Source organism: Pan paniscus, chromosome 8 (genome assembly GCF_029289425.2).
Source record: "Pan paniscus chromosome 8, NHGRI_mPanPan1-v2.0_pri, whole genome shotgun sequence".
NCBI classification, from domain to species: domain Eukaryota; kingdom Metazoa; phylum Chordata; class Mammalia; order Primates; family Hominidae; genus Pan; species Pan paniscus.
This window is the reverse complement of record NC_073257.2, coordinates 118,072,209-118,088,231: the sequence shown is the minus strand read 5'-3', so window position 1 is coordinate 118,088,231 and position 16,023 is coordinate 118,072,209.

Below are 16,023 nucleotides of genomic sequence, written 5' to 3'. Positions count from 1 at the left end.
CTTGTTTTTGTTTCATTTTGACCTGTTGTATTCTCCTTTCATATTATAGACAATTTTCTCTTTTGTATTGGCCCACATGCAGGAAAATGGTTGGAATGGAAGAAAGGCTTAAAAGAAGTGTCCATTTATGCACTTTGGGCCAATAATTTAACTATGAATTATACATTCATGACCAAGGGGCAAAATTATGTATCTGATTGTGCTTACTTCAACCATGTTTTACTTGGAGGTGGGGAAAAAAGGGAGACTTTCTAGAAAAGTGATACATGATAGAGTTGGAGTCTTTTCTGCCTTATTTAATGTCTAGGAAATCTCTCTCTCTCTCTCTCTCTCTCTCTCTTTCTCTCTTTCTCTCTTTCTCTTTCTGTCTCTATTTTTCTATTTAGTGAGTGAGAGAGCAGACTGTGCTTTTCATGAATTTGAGTCTTAAGGTCCTGAAGGACTGGCATTTTTTAGCACTGTGATTTATACATTTAAATGTTCAATAAATGCTGAATTTAATCTGTTCTATTTTCAGTGACAGCAAGTCAGAATTTTACTCTGCTGCTTAAAGCCTTCCAAAGGCTTCCTATTTTCTTCACGACTTTCAAAGATGATGGGCTATGTGGCTTATAGGATGAGGCCACTGTTTCTTCTCTGACCTCATCTCCACCTACTTTTCCTCTCTTTCACTGAGCTTCAACCACACTGGCCTTCTTGGAAGCACCAACCAACTTTTTTGTCTCAGGCCTTTACGCTTGCCCCCTTACCTTTTTTTTTTTTTTTTTTAGAGAGAGTCTTGCTCTGTTGCCAGGCTGGAGGCTGGAAAGCAGTGGCACAATCCTGGCTCACTGCAACCTCCACCTCCCGGTTTCAAGCGATTCTCCTGCCTCAGCCTTCCGAGTACCTGGGACTACCGGTGGGCACCACCACGCCCAGCTAATTTTTGTATTTTTAGTAGAGACAGGGTTTCACTCTGTTGGCCAGGATGGTCTCCATCTCTTGACCTCATGATCTGCCCACATCGGCCTCCCAAAGTGCTGGGATTACAGGTGTGAGCCACCACATCCAGCTGATCACCACTTTTAAAATTGCGAATGCTGTTCCTTGTTCCTTCATTTCCTACTGGCATTCCCTAATTTATTGCATCTACACCATTTATCATCAACCAGCATACCATATACTCTGTTTTACTTGCTCACGTGTTTAGTATATATTTCCACATCTAACATGTAATCATGTGGGCAGGCATTTTTGTCAGTTTAATTCAATGTTATGTTGCTTGTGATCAGGGCTTGGTACATAGGAACCTTTAAATATGTATGTATTTATCACAGCAATTGACTTTATGGCCACCCACATTATTTGTTTAGATTGAGACTGTGGGAAAATTTCTTGGGGCCATTCTTTTCAGCAGTGTGTAAAAGGCATATTCCTAGAGCATGCATAGGATGCCAGGTGGAAGTAGAAGGCACTGGGGAGTGTGAAAGGAGGACATTTGAGCTGCAGTTCGATGTAGTTCTATGGCCTCTGAAATTCTTTGTTTTATACATCATTGTTTATACATACTTTATAATTTAGTGCCTCTTAGTTTTCTGGTCATTGAGAGCTATGCTCTTTGCATTGTTTCTGCAGCTTTTTAAATTTAAACATTGAGTAGAATATTCATATAACTAGAACATAAAAAAGGAATGTAGTCAATGTCAAAATCTTATGCCGTAAAAATGACCATAAAATGGCAGTCTTTTGGTTGTGCAACTGATGTTATACCTTGTTTTATTAGCCCTGGCAGAATTTTGTAAATTGGATTTATATTTCCTAATTTCTATCAGTTTGGCTTTTTCATTACTTTCAGCTTGGACAATCAAAATAAGGCATTCATTATGTTTCTCTGCTGTGTTTGCACTTCTATCCAGGCAATAAACAGGAGAGATGCCTGCATATACAAATCAGATAGAGAAGAAACTCTGCTTACAAATTGAAGACTTTATAGCTGATCTCATGGCCTTTCTCATTCACCAGGAAGGTTGGGGCAAATTCAATCCTTTTATTAGGGGGAGTAATATAAAATAGTTTGGGTGACTAAGACAAATGATTTCAGTGATTAGGGAGAACATAATATGTCATAAATGCATTAACTTGTTCCCAATCTTATTCACTGCATCAGGCACTGTTCATGCACCACTGCATAGCCTCTCAGTTTTGCCTGAGTCTTATTTCAGCAGAGGCTGCAGTGATGCCCTCTGAAAGGATTCTGACCAGCTTCACTCAGGCTCAACCTGCCAGTGTCTGCCTCATACCTGTGCCATGTACTTCTTGCCTCCCACCCTGGGTCTTCTGTGTTGACATGGGGCTTTGCATGTGGTGGACTTTCCTCTGTGACCATAATAGTGAAACCTGCTTCCTTCTTCACTTTCCTGACCTTTATCCTGCTCGCTGGGATGCCATTCCTGAATAAAGCAGTACCTTATAAATCTTTGCATTGTACTCTGCTTTGTAGCAGAAGGCAGATTAAGACCATTGGTATTGGGGAGGTGGCAGAGCTCTAGAAAGAAGAGGAAAATTTGGAACTTGATGACTGTATGATCTGGTGTCAGTAAGATCATTGCTGGTGATAATTGGGGTGGTTGTAACCATCAAGGCTTTCAATTGTTAATAATCGGAACAAAGGGCAGGTAGAAGGTAAGCCACTGGATTTGCAGTGGCTGAGGGCTTGGATGGTGTGGGGTAAATGATAATCATAAGAAATGTGAATGTGTTCTATTCTTTTTTGGAAAACTTGAAATAAGAACATGATAGGCATGGGACAGCCAACTGCTAACTCAAAGCACGCTATAAAGCCAAAGAGCCTCTGGGACAGCTATGAAGGGTACTTTCATCTTCTGAAGCCATAGCACAGAATGCACTGAAAGTCAGGCTCATTTTAAGAGTGACCCCTCCATGTGGCATCCTTCCTCCAGAAGACTGGCCAGTCCCATGGTGGCAGGTCAATTAATTTGGATCCCTTCCACTAAGAAGGGAGAGAATTCCTTCTTACAGGAATCAACACCTACTCCAAATATGGGGCTTCCTTCCCTACCTGCTGTATTTTCACCATCACTGCTTAAGGACTTAAAAATGCCTAACTTACTGTCATGGTAGCCCACACATTATTTTGGAACAAGGGATTCTTGTACAGCAAAGGAGCTACGAAAAAGTTGCATGATAACAGATGCATTGTTCTTATCATAAACCCCATCACCCAGAAGAAGCAGTAGAATGCATTGTTAAAGGATTAGCTAAAAAGGTAGTGAGGGATCAACATCCCGTGACACTGAGGCACTGCCCACCAAAATACAGTCTGTTTGCTGGACCAAGAGTGCTCATAATAACTGGTATATATAAGCCTGGGAACCAAGGAGTAGAAATAGTGCTGGCTTTTCTCACCTTACCCCAATGATCTGCTTGTGGAATTTGTGATTTCTGTCCCCCTGACTGTAGGCTTTGCCAAGTCAGTGGTCATAGATCCCGAGAAAAAGAATGTTTCTCTTAGAGATACTAATGTTTCTTTTGAATTTTAGGCTTTAGCTACTTTCTGGTTGCTTTGGGATTCTTAAAATAGGGAACAGGCATAAACAAAAGAGTTACTAGATTGTTAGGGGCAGCAGACCCTGATTACCACAATGAGCTAAGATTGTTCTACATAGTTGGGGGTGGGAAGAAGGTATATTTTGAATGCGCAGGGTTCACCTTGGCACCTTGTGTTTCTGTACCCATGATAAGAATAAACTCTTGATAAACCTTGACTTTAAAAAAGTAGAACAATTGAAAACACAGATATGGAAGGGATAAGTGCCTTGGTCACCCCACCAGATAAGCCATCCAGATAAACTGAAGTGCTGACCAAAAGTGAGGGAAACTGATTATGGAGCCAGATATGATAAATACCAAAGATAATCTTGGCGCAAACTGTAGCAGTGTGGATGGTAGCTTTTTCACTAGGCTTCTTGGCTTACATCTTTTCAGATATTGTGTCTGTTCTTACTTTGAAGGGGATTCTATGATAGATGGGGTTTGTAATTCACCTTTCAAGGAAAAACAAAGCATGCTGTCCCTACTACAAATGGGAATTTCATACTGCAGTATTGGAGCTGGATAAAATGAAGAACGTACAATGAGACATGGTTTACATCACATCTTGGAGGATGATCACAAGACGGAGCAATCACTTGCCCTTTGGAGCTGTGAGCTCTGTAGTACGTCCTTGTCACAGGCTGACCCTCCTTTCCTGCTCTGCTCTCCTAGTCCCTCACTTCTGCTCCTTGGGATTGCACTCGAAAATAACAAAGCAACTCAGTAAGATTTTGCTTTGTTTCTGCTTTTGTGGGAATGTAAACTGAGATATCTACTATATATTTTAATAATTTAATTTATCAATAAAGTTTTATTATTTTAGCTTCAGACCGAAGAGTTTAAAATCATATTACTTATCAGTTGGGTGATGTTGGGCATGTGGCTTAACCTCTCTGAATTGTTGCTCCTTGAATAGGTTGTTGTAATATCAAGAAAAGTTGTGGTAATACCAAGAAAGGTTGTTGTAATATCAAGAAAATATCTTCAAAGCACATTAGATATTTAATAAATGGTAATTATTATTGTTGTATTACAAATTCCTTGTTCATGGTTGAGCTAACAAGTAAAAAGGAGATTATTTCCCCAGATTACATGGAGGGTATGCTAGAATGCATCCAAATCTGTGGATCCACCAGGATAATTTCCTTTCTATGGTATTGTCCTAGAAAAAGGAATCATTCACAACCATTCTATAAAGGTATAAGCATCTGAATTGACACCACCTGGCGTTCCACAGAGAATTGTCTGGGCTCTACTGGCTGAGATGACCATGGATGGTGTCCTGGAAGAAGTGCCCCTTAGCTTTGTCCTTGAAAGCTGAATGGGTTTTTGTCTCTATCTTACTGGCTTATTTACATTTACTTCACTCAAGTCATTCATAGTAATTACCTCTTACTACTTTTCTTTCATGGTTTTAAGATGAATCACAGATGCATATCCTAAGATAATCAGTAGAATGACAAGGTTTGGGCCTGAAAAATCATAAACTCTAAAAGGACTGGGTAGCTCTTCTTAAATAGCTGAAGGGCTAAGGAAGAAATATTCTGTCTTCCTGTATAGCTCCAAATGAGAGAACCGGGACCAGTAGATATACATTTAAGGGAGACATGCTGTAGAGTTCCAATGACAAGACATTCAGTAAAAGGCAAAATAGTGAAAAGATCAGTAGTTGCCAGAGGTTGGGGAGGTGGATGGAGAGATAAATAAGCAGAGCTTAGAGATTTTTTAGAGCATTGAAACTATTTTTTATGATACTGTATTAGTGGATCCATGTCATTATACATTCGTCAACACCCATAGAATGTAAAATACCAAGATGGAATCCTAATGTCAACTATAGACTATACATGATAATTATATGTCAATGCAGGCTCATCAATTCTAACAAATGTACCACTCTCATGGGGGATGTTGATGGTAGGAAAGGCTGGGGGAGGGGAGGGGGAGGAAATATACAGGAACTCTTTGTACTTTCTGCGACTATATATACATTTCATATATGTATACATATATACACATATAAATAAGAAACAAAATATAATAAAAACAAATTGAGAGTCAGAAGCATGTAAAAATGGAATGGGTTGCCTTTGTCAATAGTAAGGTTCCCACTTTAGCATTTTTAAGCACAGAGTGACCAAGGGGCCAGGTATTTCACAGAGGAATGAGATGACCTTTGGTGTGTCTTCTCATCCTGAGACTCCAAGCCTCAAGAGATCCAAAGATTCAATTTTATTTTCTAAATCAATTTATCATCTCCCTGTTTTGTATTCATTGCCTGATTCCATTTGGATACTGTTTTTAATTATTCTGATAAATAGATGGCAACTGCCTCCTTGATTCCCCTACAGAAACTTGTTGTTCGTGATATATCAGGTGCACAGAAAACAAGAAAAACAAAGTTCTCAAGTAATGCCTAAGATGATAATTGGGCGATGATTAACTCTCAGGTTCAAAAATACATACACTTCACATACAGCAAGCTGGTGTTTAAGCAAAAGCCTTTTCATAAGAAGTGCAGATAAGAGCTGTTTGTTATTTCTTTAGAGTAAAAGGAAAAAACACCTTAATCATCGAAGGGAAGAAACCAACCTGATAGGCTAATGAGATGTTCGGCCTCGATAAAGGAGGATCCAGGAAGGAAATATTGCCAAGATCAGGTTTTGCTGCATTGCCATGTTAGGAAGTCATGGACCAAAGAGCAGAGGAGGAAAAGTTGAACTTCAGGTGCTTGGCAGGAATTATAGGGGGTGTGGACTATAATACAGCATGGCAGCAATTCTGCTCCACGCTATTCTGCTCTAAGATCTTTTTTTTTTTTTTTTTGAGACGGAGTCTTGCCCTGTCTCCCAGGCTGGAGTGCAGTGGCATGAACTCGGCACACTACAACATCTGCCTCCCGGGTCAAACAATTCTCCTGTCTCAGCCTCTTGAGTAGCTGGGACTACAGCTGCGTGCCACCATGCCCAGCTAATTTTTGTATTTTTAGTAGAGATGAGGTTTCACTATGTTGGCCAGGCTGGTCTCAAACTCTTAACCTCAAGTGATCCGCATGCCTCAGCCTCTCAAAGTGCTGAGATTACAGGCGTGAGCAACCGTGCCCGGCCCAAGATCTTTTTAGGTAGGAGTGATCCTCAAGATTTGCTATGTGGACTTGAACAAATCATTTATCTTTTTAGAATTTGGAATCATTTGCTATAAAATAAATCACAACAATGTCTTTATAATACTCTAATTAGACAATATTATTAGCCTGTTCTATTGCCTATAAGCTGAACATTAAAACCGGAAGTATTATCTATTCTTCCTATTTTGAAATAGATTTTATTCTTGAAAATTTGCAGCCTTCACTAGTCACTAGTTTCTGCTGTTTGTCCCAAGAAAATAAGACATTCATCCTAGTAACCCATCAAACTTTGCTCTGACTTACAGTAACTTTATTTTCTTGCATATGATCTTCAAAACAACTGCCCAGGATTCTCGTAAAAGATACCTGAAAGTAGTCATTAAGGCTTGGGTGGAATGGAAATGTCTCATTAAAACAATACTGCTGTCTCAATGACTGTAACACACAGGTTCAAGTAAGCATTAAGACTGTCGAAGATGCTGTACAAGACATAGCATAGAGAAAATGGCTATTTGTTAGAAGAATACCAGGAGTGAGATCTAAGGGGAAGAGATTGAGTCTTACCTGGCAGATGCAGACCTTCCTTAGTGACCTGCCACTGGTTTAAGCCAGCAATGGCTTTGTGGGTTTTATTTCAGAATCTCAATGCCCAGCAGAAAAAGGCAGTTTTTTTTCCCAAGTAGATTTGGGGAATTATACATATGAGGCTGGTTATAGAAAGTATGAGTTGCATATAAAATTATCCAAGCACCTAAACATATCTTTGATTAGTTGGAAATTGCAATTATCTTGTAATAATACTTTAAAAGCAGCTTGTAAGAAAAAAATTGACCTTTTCTCTCCCATTTGAAAACACTTCTTTGAGATTAGCAGATAGTATTAGAGAAATATCTGCTTTTTCTGCATCTAATCCTTCAAAGACAGGATGGCTGGATGTTTAGACAACTTCGTCAAAGTAATTACAGGTCTCTTTGAAGAGTTGGGGTTATTTAGATGTTCTGAGCCAACTATAGGGCTCTCCTATTTTTCTTGGTTATACTACAAAATTCAAGTCAAATTTTCCACCTGAAAAATGCAGATGAATTGTTATATCTGGCAGTGGCAATAATATGTACTTCTCATGGGATGATCAGTGAATATTCAAATTACATATATAAAGCATTTTCTTAAACATCAAATAAAGTCAATTTTATTATTCTTACCCATTCAATTGTTTCTTAAATGGGAAATACAGTTGATAAAAATTACAAATTTGTTTCTTTTTCCGAAGCTGGCCAGGAGTCAATCATCATCGTGAAAACTTTGTTTTGTTAGACCCTAAATATGGTCTTTGTTTTGTTAGAATCTAAATATGGTCTATATATTCTGTATTCTTATACAACAATGTTGAACCATGAAGAGAGACATCAACCCCTGCCCCAAGGAAAAATGAAAGGATGAATTGTAACAATGTGGTCTTAATATGTTAGAGTCAACTCTCATTGTGAAATCTGTTTTGTTAGACCATATTTAGGTTTCACAATGAGGATTGACTCTAACATAATTAGACCACATTGTTACAATTTATCTTTCCGTTTTTCTTTGGGGCAGGGGTTGATGTCTCTCTTCATGGTTTGACATTGTTGACTACAAATACGGAATATATAGATTTCTCTACATATCATCTATAATCGAAAGTGGTTATTCATTGATGAAATTATTTTACTCACCACAGCAGTCTCAGCTGTGTTTTCCAATATAGCTGCCAATTATCTTACAGATTCTATGGACACTCTGATGTTGTCTAGACAAGAATGTGAAATCATGTATATACTTTTTGTAGCTCAAATGTACTTAGAAATTAGTGTCAGAGTAAAAAAAAATAAAAATCAGAAATGGAATTAAAGAAACTGAGACCTACTCACTAATTAGTTCCTATATTTTCTTACCTAGCATTAGTTTAACCCTTCTGTAAACCAGGACTGTGAATTATATTGCCTATCATTTTAGTTGTCACTATCAGATTATCTGGTCCATCCTTCTCGCCCTTATTATTATGTTTTAATCAACAAGGAAATAAAAACTCAGGAAGTTGAAGTTATCTGCCCAAATATATACAGGTGTGTGTATGTGTGTGTGTTTGTGTGTGTATATGTGCGTGCACACATGTGCGTGTGTGTGTGTGTGTGTTTGGCAGAGCCAAGAATCTTACCTAGATTTAGTTTCAAGGTCAACACATTGGGTAACTTTTCTTGTTGATCTCTGCCTATCTTTTGAAATGTTAAATAGATGAGATTATATACCTCCTAGATTATCAGAAAGAAGCTAGTAAAAATAGATGTTTCATCCTTAAAAACTGAAGGCTAAGAGTTGATCACAGTAAGTCACCTTCAGGCATGGAGCAGTGTATGAAGAAGTTATCATCAGCACCTAGTGTCATCTCCCTGTAACTCTTCCCCTGAACTACCTAAGGTCATACCCCTCTCAATGCAATTTCTGCTTGATATGGTTTATTATTTATTAAGAGCAACTTAATGTGGCTCCCACAGCTCTCTCAGCCTAGAGGACTGAAACCCCCAAATTAGATCTCTGAAACGATGCCACCAAGCTGAACCCATTTAATTTTGTCTGGTTCTATTCATTTGCATAATAAGTATTGGGTTTATTTATAGCTCTATGAGAACACTCCATATTAGCTAGTGGCAAAATAAAACTCTTTTATCACCAGGATTTGTAAGTAGCATTCACCCAAAATAACTGAAGAAAATATTTAAATTGTGAATTAAACTAAAGATAAGTCTATATGTATATTTTCAAAGTTAAACAAAAAATTTGAAATAAAAGGAATAATTTGTTATTTAGTATAATTTAGTAATAAAATGAAACAGAGGAGAATTGGGGAAGATGGGTGATTAAATATGTATTTCTCATCTGCACTTTTTGTCATCTTCCTGCTTGACACTTGAACTCCTAAAATAATTAGAACTGGCTGTAGTTGCCTAGTGGAGTACCAGACATACAGGTCAAAACACTCATAAAAACAAATAGAGGCCGAGTGTGGTGGCTCATGCCTGTAATCCCATCACTTTGAGAGACCCAGGCAGGCAGATCACTTGGAGCCTAGGAGTTTGAAACCAGCCTGAGCAACAGGTGATACCAGGTCTCTACAAAAAATACAAAAATTAGCCAGGCATGGTGGCCCATGCCTGTAGTCCAAGCTACTTGGGAGGCTGAGGTGGGAGAATCGCTTCAGCCCAAGAGGTCAAGGCTGCAGTAAGCTGTGATTGGCCCACTGCACTCCAGCCTGGGCAACAGAGTGAGACCCTGTCTCAAAAAATAAAAAAGAAAGAAAGAAAGAAAAAAAGCAGATGAAGTTTAAATTTTATATGTATTAAGAAGGCATCAAAAACCTGCAGGAGCGCATAATATTGACTTAAGCCAAATACCTATGACCATACACTTAATGATTCTATTAATATAAAGTTCTAAATAGGCAAATTTACGGTGATAGAATTCATAATGGGGTATATTACTTATGTATCATCACTGCATAACAAATTACAACAAATGTAGAGGCTTAAAACAACACATTCATTATTTATTTCATGATTTCTGTGGGTTAGGAGGTCAGGCATGGTTTAGCTGGGTCCTCGGTGTAGGATCTCACAAAGCAGAGATCAAAGTGTCTGCTCAGTTGAATTGTCACATGCAGGTTTGGCTGAGAATTTCTTTCCAAATGCACCCAGGTTGTTGGCAGAATTCATTTCCTTGGCATTGTAGGATCGAGATATCCCAATTCTTGCTGACTGTTAACCTGAAGCTGCCCGCAGGTCCTAGAGGCTTCCTCCAGTTCCTGCCCTCAATTCCTGACCCTGTGGCTTCCTCAACATGATCACTTACATCATCAAGCCAATAATAAGTGTCTGCAGAGCCAATTTGCTAGCAAATGAAGTCATATATAACATAATTTAAGCTCGATTGACATCTCATCACCTTTATTGCGTTCTTTTGGTTAGAAACAAATCACAAGGCCTACCCATACTCAGTAGGATGGGTTTATACAAAGGCATGAATAGAAGAAGAGTTATTGTTAGGTATATTAGTCTGCTTTCACACTACTGATAAAGACATACCCGAGACTGGGAATAAAAAAAGGTTTAATTGGACTTACAGTTCCACATGACTGGGGAGGCCTCAGAATCATGGCAGAAGGCAAAAGGCACTGCCTACATGGCAGCAGCAAGAGAGAATGAGGAAGAAGCAGCAAAAGCGGAAACCCCTGATAAACCCATCAGATCTCATGAAACTTACTCATTATCCTGAGACTAGCACTAGAAATACCAGCGCCTAATGATTCAATTACCTCCCCCTTGGTTCCTTCCACAACACATGGGAATTCTGGAAGATACAATTCAAATTGAGATTTTAGTGGGGACACAGCCAAACCGTATTAGTAGGGCTTTGGGGGAAGCCCCTAAAAGTCTTTCTGCCTTGTATGTATACAAAGTTGTACAGTGGGAAATTACTGAAATGGGGCCCAAGGGAGGTTTTTTGAAACTGAATATATGGCATTTCTTTTGGTGGTGGTTACAGCAGGATGGTCACTTCATCATAGTTTAGCTAACTATGATTTTATTTTTACCCCTTAAGAATGTTATGTTTTAATTAAACGTGTGTTTAAAATAAAGGAAATGTATATGCACGCATTCATTTATAATATATATTTTGTATTTACTATAAATATGGTAATACATTATGTAAATGCGAAAATAGAAACTGGCTTTATTAATAATAATGTTTCATTCAATGCTAACTCCATTATTTAATAATAAAGGAATAGCTTTCTTTTCCAATGTATACAACCTATAGTAATAGACTAGTCATTACCTTCTTGTACCAAACCTCAAAGCAGGGAAATACAAAAAGGAAGATATTTTACAGAATTTGATACATCCAGTAGTCAAAAGTCAAAATGTGAAATACAGTCAAGTATTTTCACAGAGATCATCACATGTATACATATTCTTTTCTTAAATTGATGAAATATTCACTGAAAAGCCCACTAATATAATTAGTAACAGAAAATCTAAACTTCCAAATATTTGGTACTTTATAGGATGAATTCTTTTATCATAGTCAAATCAGATTACATAACAACAAAGAAACAAACATAAGAAAACAAAATTATACCCCTTCAAAGGTAAGAAACAATATTATAAATATTTCCTAATTCAAGTGATGTTATACCTAGAATTATAAATTATCTAGATGTGAATCAAAGTAATAAATCATAGCAAAATATGAGTTTAAGCTAAAGCTGTACTCAGAGAAACATTTGTACCTCTAAATATTTTTAAATTTAAAAAATAAACTTCTGAATAAATTATTTATTTCAAGAACCTAGTAAAGTAAAACTAAAAATGAACCAAAATATTGAGAGGAATGTTTTAATAAAGATAAAAATAGAAATCAATGAAATAAGAAAGTGGAGAAATTACATCTAATCCAATAAATAGCTACTTTTCAAAACATTGGTTGGTTTGATTAAAGAAAAGAAATAAATACATCCAAAATTAAGAATGAAAAGTATTAACCTGATTTCTGTAAAAATTATAGAAAGTTACAAAATACCATTGTGTAGAACTCTTTGAAAATATATTGAAACTATGAAAAATAGATAGTTTTGTAACAAAATATAAATAATACTTTGAGAAAGTTATAAAGCCTGAACAGAAAAATAATCAAAGGAAAGTTTTCGAAATTTGTTAAATAAATGTAACTAAATTTTATTTATTTATTTTGAGACAGACTCTCACTCTGTTACCCAGGCTGGAGTGCAATGGCGGGATCTTGACTCAATGCAAACTCTGCCTCCTGGGTTCAGGCAATTCTCATGCCTCATTAAATACAAAAATTAGCCCGCCGTGGTGGCGGGTGCCTGTAATCCCAGCTACTGGGGAGGCTGAGGCAGAAGAATTGCTTGAACTTGGGACCTGGAGGTTGCAGTGAGCCGAGGTCACGCAATTGCACTCCAACCTGGGTGACAAGAGTGAAATTCCGTCTCAAAAAAAAAAAGTGCAAAACTCAGATGAGTTTGTCAGTTCCTCAGGAGTTACATAAAAATTTAGTTAAACCTGATTAATAATTCTTATAGGTCCATACCAAAGAAAAGTCCAATTAATTTTATGGGTTAGCATACATTTTCTTAACCAAACCTAAAATAGATAGTACAAACACCACAAACAAAACTCATTTATAAATATAGGTGTGAAAATCCAAGATAAAATATCAATAAATCATATGTCAGAATAAGATACTTCTCAGCAAGTTGGAGTTATTCTAGGAGTGCCAAAAATATTCAGTGTTAATCTATCAAAATGTGAACACTGTCTTTAAAGTAGAAAGTAACATCCACAAAATATTAAATGAGACATATATTAATGTAAAAGAACAAAAATGCAATCTAAGTAAAATTCAGTGAAAGTAAAATACAAATAGTACGAAACTACCTATATATGATCCTATTTATCAACCCCAAACTAATAGCAAGCATCATCTTAAAAAGCTAAATGTTGAAGTCATTTTCACTGAAATCTGGATCCAAACAGGTATGATTGATATCGCCACTATTAATCAGTACTTTAACAAATGTTTATCCAATTAATAGAATTCAAAATATTTCATAACATGAAAAAAATACAATTAACTTTGAAGAATTGATTACATGCTTGTATTTTAGAAAAATCCAAGTGAATCCAATATACAGGAATTAATAAGTTAATTAGATGTTTGATTATAAATCTAGAAATTCCAAAAGTTTTCTTTATTCAAAAGTAATGTCAAGAAAGAAAATGAAAAAGAGTATTTATAATAATGACCACAAAAATATAAAATACTTAAAAATAAATTTAATAAGATAGATAGATATACATATATATATGGCACCTAATATAAAATCTAAAAAAGTTATAGAAGAGCATAAAATAAGATCTTGATAAGTAGAGTAACAGATCATTTTACTACATGATATCAATTAACATGAAAACGTTGTTTCCTACCAAATATATTAAGCATCAGATTATTTAATTATACTTTTAAAAATATACTTTGAATCATATCACCAGCTGACATTTTTTGAAAAGAAAAGAAAATGTAGGCCCACATGTAATTTCATATAGAAGAATAAATATATGGAAATAATTAAGAAAAGGAACAAAAATGTGGTCAATAGTGATGAAGCATTTGTATCTACCTCACATTAGAAAGTTCCTTTCATGTTAATGGTGTGTGATTAGAATAAGGGTAGGGAAGTGGATAAGCAGAAGAAAACAGAAAGTTGAGGAAACATTTTTATTTAATAAAGTAATTTAATATATGTAAAAGATGGCCATTAAATTTAGTGGAAAAGGGATCAATTATTTAATCTAGGATAACTAGATACTTTCCATTTATCCCTCTATATTGCTGCTATAAGTCACATATGTAATTTCAAACTGGTAGCCACAATTAAAAAGTAAAAAGAGGCCGGGCATGGTGGCTCATGCCTGTAATCCCAGCCCTTTGGGAGGCCGAGGCCGGCGGATCATGACGTCAAGAGATCCAGACCATCTGGCCATCATGGTGAAACCCCGTCTCTACTAAAAAAAAATACAAAAATTAGCTGGGCGTGGTGGCGGGCACCTGTAGACCCAGCTACTCGGGAGGCTGAGGCAGGATAATCGCTTGAACCCTGGAGGAAGAGGCTGCAGTGAGCCAAGATCATGCCACTGCACTCCAGCCTGGCAACAGAGTGAGACTCCATCTAAAAAAAAAAAAAATGTAATATATTACCATTTCAGTGCAATGAATATAAACAATTATAAATGAGTATTGCATATTCATTTTCTTTGTTTTTCCTACTAATTCTTTGAAATCCAGTACTTATTTCATACATACAGAACATCTCCAGACTGGCCACATTTCAAATACTCAGTAGCTGCCTGTAACTAATGCCTGCCATATTGGATCCTGTCTCTAACCCTCACCATTCACTGAGACCAAAGGTGTGGACTACCTTGATCAGTCCCCTTGTTATCTGGTTTCTTATTGAATTCAGCCTAAGACAGACAACAAAGAGATGGACTTAGAGAGTAAAAGGAGAGTGATGTTGTGTATATATTCCTCCATGTACCTCTCTGTTGGACTGTGAGTTTGTTTCATTGCTCTCCTGGGGCAATAAATTCATTTAATGGCCTTCTCCTGCAAGGTCCTGATAACACATCTCTCCTCCTCTTACCTCTCCAAGTCTAATGAAGGAGAAGGATACTTCACTGTTTCTTGGCTTCCCTCAACCTTGCCCTCTCCCTTATAAATTATCCTTTTATTAAGTTGTCTACTTTTACCCTGTTTGATATTTTTCATACCAGGATCCTTGTTGATATAACTATTCCATTAGAAGAATATAAAAGTATACCTCATCTCATATCACATGCAACACACACACACACACACACACACACACACACACACACACTAGATGAGTTATAGCTTTAAATATAATATATAAAAGACAAAACTTTTGAAGAAAATATTTGTATAATTTTGTGGAGAGGAGCAAAAAAGCCAAGAAGCCATAAAGTAATAAGTAAAACAAACAACCCCGACGGATTAGATGACATTGTACTTAAAATTTTTATATGGCTAAATTTGGGCTCATGCTTGTAATCCCAGCACTTTGGGAGGCTGAGGCAGGCAGATCACAAGGTCAGGAGATCGAGACCATCCTTGCTAACATGGTGAAACCCTGTCTATACTAAAAATACAAAAAAAAAAAAAAAAAAATTAGCCGAGTGTGGTGGCGGGCCCCTGTAGTCCCAGCTACTCGGGAGGCTGAGGCAGGAGAATGGCGTGAACTCGGGAAGAGGCGAGATTGTGCCACTGCACTCCAGCCTGGGCGACAGAGCGAGACTCTGTCTCAAAAAAAAAAAAAAAAAATTATCAAAAATAGTCAAAAGGAAAAAAAAGACAGAAGAAAATATTGACATCACAAAAAATGGGCAAAATGTTAATTTCTTTAATATAAAAAGATCTATAAATTGTTTTTAAAAAGAACAACAGAAGGAAAATGGACAATAAATTTGAGTAGGAAATTCACAAGAAATTAAATGCAAACATCAAACAACCCCATGAAAAGACATCCAACTTCACTAGTAGATAGATAATTGCAAATTAAAACAATAATATCCCTTTTTTTTATTCACAAAATGGAAAGGATTATTTTCAGTTGGTGCTAAAAAAAAAAAAACCTTAGGAATAGCTGCATTCTCATAGACTACTGATGTGAGTGT